The following is a 6,644-nucleotide window of genomic DNA, read 5'->3' on the forward strand; positions in this document are numbered from 1 at the left end:
AGTTCTCATGTCTCTCAGAGCAGGCCCCAGTGACGTTTCCTCTGGTGAGTGCCCTTGGCACTAAATGGGGTATCCAATTATTCTGTTTCACTCCAGCTTCTTTTGAGAACTCTTGAACTTGACATCTGCAGACTCAGTCTATCGTTGGACTCTGTAGTAATGTTGTTTGTTGTTGATATGGTTTGGCTGTGTCCCCACCCAAATCTCATCTTAAATTCCCATGTATTGTGGGAGGGGCCCAGTGGGAGGTAATTGAATCATGGAAGCAGGTGTTTCCCATGCTGTTCTCATGATAGGAAATGGGTCTCACAAGATCTGACGGTTTTATAAACAAGAGTTTATCTGCACAAGCTCCCTCCTTTCTCTCTTTGCCTGCCACCATCTGTATAAGACGTGTCTTGCTCCTTCTTGCCTTCCACCATGATTGTGAGGCTTCTCCAGCCATATGGAACTGTGAGCTTTCCACTAAACCTGTTTCCTTTGTAAATTGTCCTGTCTCGGGTATGTCTTTATCAGCAGCATGAAAACAAACTAATACAGTAATTTGTTACAGTAGCAATAAGAAGGAAACTAATACACTAGACATCAGCAAAATTAAAAATCAATGGTAAGAAAATAAAAAGTCAATCTACAGACTGCTATAAAACAAATACAGTGCATATATCTAATAATGGGATTGTACCTACAATACATAAAGAAATCTTACAACTCAATAAGACAACTCCACTTAAAAATGGGCAAAAAATGCTAAGAGGTACTTCACAAAAGAAGAAACCTGGATAGCAATAAACACATGAAAAGATGCTCAAAATGATTAGTTATGGAAAATGAGAAATTAAAGCCACAGGGAAATCTTACTGCACACCCATTTGAATGGTTAAACTTTAAAAGATTATAATATCAACTGCTGCCCAGCATGTGGTACAACTGGAACTCTCAGACAAAATCTGTGGGAATATAAAATGGTACAGGTACTTTGGAAAACACTTTGTCCATTTCTTATAAAGTTACTTGCATACTTATCTATGGCTAGCAATTCCACTCCTCTGAATTTACTCAAAAAAATTAAAAATGAAACGATATACCCATATAGTTGTGTATACAAATACTCACAATAGCTTCATTCATTGCAGCCCAAAACTAGAAACAACCTAAATATTCAGCAACCAGTGAACAGACACACAAAATGTGTTAAACGTATACCATAGAACACTTCTAAGCAATAAAAGGGAAGAAACTATTGATATATACAATATGAATGAATTTCAGAAACATAATGCTAAATTTTAAAACAAAAGTCTACACAAAATAATGTATACTGTATGATCCCATCTATATGCAATTCTAGAAAAAGGAAACTACTCTATAGTAACAGAAGGCTGCTTGGGCCAGGAGGGTAATAAATAATTAATTGCAAAAGTGGAGGAGGGAACTTTTTATAGGAATGAAAATATTCCGTATCTTAATTGCAGTGATTCTTACACTGATATATGCATCTATATGTAAATAATAACACAATGAAATTGATTTTTTTAAAACATAAAGATTAATAAAATGTTGGGAATTGGGAAGAATGAGCACAAAAAGACTGTCAAACTAAGGCGGGGGTAGGGGGTACCACAGCCGGAGCAGCAAGAACAGGGGGTAGGGTCAGTATGCCCAGTGGCTATATGTGTTAGTAGCAGGAGTCACCTTAAACAATCACTTAGAATAGTTGAGCAGACTGTGTGATTCTGTTTATTGGGCAGATGGCAAGAGTAAAGTATTTTTCACTGTTCAATGTCTGATGAGAAGTTTTTAGGCAACAAGAAAGTCAATAATACACATTTGGGGGAAAGTAGATTTTGCATGGGACAATTTTATACTGTGTGATGTCTTACACATCAGAGCACTGAACTGAATGGACTTAATGAGAGAGCTACCTGGAGATATTGCCAACAGGAAAGAGCCTTCTAGAACTGTTTGAATAGTCATAACTCTATAACAAAAATAATCAAGAACACAACCTTTGTCTGAGCCACGGGGATGCTCCACTTATTGTACCATTTCCCCTTTGAAAATGGATAGCCTTGGGTTGAAAGAGGCTTCCCACTGATTCTGCAGTAAGTAAATGAAGAAATAAATTACTTCTTATTGGTGTTTATCTGAACTGGCTCAAGGCAATGTTGGTATTGTACCTTGCAATGACAGTGGAAGAATTTGTACATAGGCTAAGCAGTTATGCATACATTACAATTAATCAGTGTTGTCCTTAGGGATAATGATGCCCAGCTCTTTCATCAGAAGCTAAAGGAGTGTATTTGTATTCCTGCGTGGCCCTTTTGACTAGGGGGTAGGTAGCCAAGCTACTGTTCTCTTGGAGATCTGCCCATCAAGACTCAAGATAATGACAAAAACCCTAGCAAACTTTCCTAATTGTTCTTGTCTGACTTCTTACTGGCCGCTTTCAACCCACGAGTGAAGAGAAACAGAAAGAGCACATGGCTTCCTCTACTCACTCAGTCGTTCATTTAACCAGCAAAAGAGGGTCAGATAACCTTTACATTGAAATGGGCTGCCTCAGAATGTACTCAAGAAGAGGTGTGTACTTAACCATTAGGAAAGGGTGATTTAGGGAAATGTGGTAGAGTGAGTAATGCCCTCCCCCCAAATATGCCTGTGTCTTAAACACCAGGAAATGTAAATACATTGCTTTAAATGGAAAAATGGACTTTGCAGATATGATTAGGGTAGGAATCTTGAGATGGGAGATTGTCCTGGATTATTTGAGTGGGCCCATATAAGGGAAGGGAGTAGAGAAACAGTCCGAGAAGGAGATTGGCTGATAGAAGCAAAAACTGACTTATTTGCTCTGAAGATGAAGGAAGGGGCCACAAGCTAAGGCCTGAGAGCAGCCTCTGGAAGCTGGAAAAGGCAAAGAGAGGGATTCTCCCGAAGAGATTCCAGAAGAAATGCAGTTCTGTTAATGTCTTGATTTTAATCTATAAGATCCACATTTGGCTTCTGAGCTCCAGAACTGTAAGATGATACATTTATCTTGTTTCAAGACACAAAAGTTGTGGTAATTTGTTCTAGCAGCAATAGGAAACTAATACAGGAGAAATTCTAAATTCTGTGAGGGTTAGACCAGGAGATATGTATGTATGATTCTAAATTACAAAATGTAAAGTGCTAATTGATTAAGACTACTTCAAATTCTGTGCCCACCATGCTTTTTTCCAAACTCAAAACTCTGTCCCTGCTTCTTGTCACTGCTCTCGGTGTTTGTGTGTGTGTGTGTGTATGTGTTTTCTACAACTCACCTCCATTTACAAACTGATGGGAAGCAAGTCAAGATACAGAAACAGAAAATGGATATAAATCACTCCTTTTCTATTTGCCCTCATTAGTTCTCCCCTTGCCCTACTTTGGCCACCAAAAACTTATACGCCTTCATTCACTTCTTGTTTGCCTGTTGTGTCCTGTATCCTTGTATCCTCTGCCCTGTCTTCATGTAACTTACAGTCTCACTCCCTACCTGCAACCTGTAGGGGATTTCCCATTCCCAATAGCGTACCTACAGTTTCCATTATTTGAGACAACTGGCAGTTTGGCACAGAAGCTAGCTAGCATTTCTTATGAAATCTAGAGAAGCAATGTTGGTCCCCATTCTAAGTGGGATCGAGAATGGGTTTCTAGAGGGCCAGTCTCATGTGATTAATATGAGTAATCATTAAGACATGAGTTCAGCTATGGGACAAAAGTAAAAGTTTGATCACTGATGTTACCTCTGGGAAATCTTGGCCAATCAAAAATAAAATTCTAAGCCCCCCATCTGACAGAATGAACCTCCCCTCCTTGGCCAAGGGAATTCCAAAGAAACCTGAAAAACTAGTTCAGGTCACGACAGGAAATGAGGATCAGGCATGCCTCATTATACTCTCCTGCTTTTGGAGTTTAGACACAACTGACCAATATTAACATGAAAACGGAGACCTTAAAACAGCCTCTTTGTAGCGATGACATACAAAATTCCAACCTGCCTCTGGTATAGCATCACAGGACAGACAGTAGGCTCTGAAGGAAATCAAAGTATTTTATTTCTTTGACATATTTTGAAATGGCCCTGCAAAGCTGTTTCTTGTGGGAGAAATTTGCATTCTGTAAAGAATCTCCTTCCATTACTAGGTATTTTCTGGAGAGTCTGATGCCTTTTGAGGTATGGACAGTGACATTCACCATATATTCTCTCTGAGAAGCTGCCTGGAGGCTTCATCTACTTGACAAGAGTCTTGGCTTCCACAGCCCCCATTATCTGAACTCAAGCTGACTTCAACCCTTCAGGCAGCACTTAATTCTTTCAACCAATTGCTAATTAGGAAATTTTTGAATCCATCTACGACCTGGAACCCCTATACCCCCTCTCCCTCGATCATGTCCCTTTTTTCCAGGCCAAACCATTATATACTTTATGTATGCTGATTGATGTTTTTGCCTGTAACTTCTGTCTGTCTAAAATGTATAAAGCCAAGCTATAACTCAAACACCCTGGGCATATGTTCTCAGAACCTCCTGAGGCTGTGTCATGGGCCATGGTCCTTAAATCTTGGCAAAATAAACTTCTAAGTTCATTGAGGAAAAACAAACAAGACAGGAGGTGTTTTTGTTGTTGCAAAAAAAAAAAAAAAAGAAGAATAGAGATATTAATTCAGCATTACTATGCACCAGAAAGATTACATAAACATTCATTTTATCTTTAAGTAGCCCTGCAAATTGTTATTTTTCTCTTTATAGATGAAGACACTGAAGGACAGAATTGTTAACTTGCCCAAGGTTAATTAATAAAATGCTAGCACTAATAACTAATAAAATGGCAGCACTAAGACCCAAACTTGGGTCCTCCCCAACTTTCTTTTTAGCTAAGTAACAACTAACTCCACAAGAACGTTGGGTAGAATGAAACACTTCCACATCCCCTTGTGTGACCCATTGCAGTCTCCAACTACTTCCTCCTAATTCCAACCCCACCTGCTATTTGAGGGTACATTTGTTTCCTGTCAGTCAATGAGCAGGACATGGAAGCTATCTCATTTAGCACTTAGCAATTCAGTATTTTGTAACAGATGCAAGCTCTGTTGGGTTTCCCTCAGGCTCCAACTCTGCGACCACTTTGTCAGGTCTCCCATCAAGCACAGGATGCAGAATGGAAAAACTGCTTCTCCGTGAGAAGCTAAGTCTCAAGGCCAGAATCATTTCCATGGATGCCATCAACAGCTGCAGCTCCGCAGCCTGAATCAGGGATGACTTACAAATGAGGGCAGGCTATTTGCAGCTCTCCAGTTCCACCATTCTCTATGATTCTCTCCTCTGGGATCAGCAGGCCAAGCTTAAGCCCTGGAGAGAAATGACAAAATGAGTCTGGATGCCTGGGAGAGACCTTGAGGCCAACCTGAAAATGGCCTATTTTCTTTTTATTTATCCCAGAGAGACATCAAGAGAAATACACTGCTCTTCCGAACCCCAGATTCCCAGAAGAGACCAAAAAAACACATGAGTAACCATTGCTTAAAAATCAATTTTGAAATAGTGGCTCCACAAAATATTGAACACGCAATTTTATATTTCTTGATAAGTTGAGGTCGGAAAGTGTCACCATAATTGGTATATTGTATTTGCATCCCTAGAGTCTAACTGTGTGGGAATGAGGGTAGGGGAATTAAGAACTCTTGTTTCTATAGCTTGGTTTGCTGGCAGCTCGTTTATGCTTGATGACCAGACCCGTCCACATATGCATGTAATGTTGTGCCTCACTAATGCTTCCTGACATGCTGTTGATTTAAGACTAAAATCCCTCACAATAGAGAATTTCACTGCTCTCCAAAGGTTCAAAAATAATGATGTGTTGAGGATAAGGATGCACAGTGCATTTTATTCTGTCTCCAACAGAGAATTGGGGCAGGGGGGGAAGTTATTTAAAGGCAAAGATAAGAAAAAGGCACTTTCATACAATTACAATTTCAAAGGACTTGCCAAGAAAATATTTTCAGCTGCCAAGTCAGCAATTTTCCAAAGATTTCCTAACAGAGAAAGAAAGATTAATGGAAAAGAAATTATCAGGGGAAATTTAACTATAGTTTAAAGACCAGCAGGTGATACACAGCACAGTGTTACTTTTTTATTCATTATTTGCCCCAGAGACACCCCCTAAAAATCTAACCAAACTGACAGCAGCCCCGCTCTGACCTTATGAATACCAAATCTGCACTAATAATCTCAGTCTGCGCTTCTGTGCTTTGCCCCACCACATCCAGTACTGGTCTTCAAAGCACATGGCAGCACCCTCCCTGATTTGCAGATAAGGCAATCTGGAGCTTCAAGAAACAAAAACCTTCCCAGGAACACAGGAAAGCCTTGTGAGGAGAAAAACAACTAAAGCCTTCCACTCTTTCACTCTCATCCTACTCCTGAACCCTCATCCCCCACCCTCAATCCTCCATCACTAGCTAAATTCCTCTCTGACCTCCACCAGATGGATCCTTCGGTAAATCCAGACAATGGGAAACGCTGACCAGGTTTGAGCCATTGTTCTAATGTGACTCCTAAATTTTCCTTGGAGATTTTAATTTCCGGACTTAAGATTTATACCTCAGGGTGATTTGGTAAAC

This window comes from Piliocolobus tephrosceles, chromosome 1 (genome assembly GCF_002776525.5).
Source record: "Piliocolobus tephrosceles isolate RC106 chromosome 1, ASM277652v3, whole genome shotgun sequence".
Classification (NCBI taxonomy): domain Eukaryota; kingdom Metazoa; phylum Chordata; class Mammalia; order Primates; family Cercopithecidae; genus Piliocolobus; species Piliocolobus tephrosceles.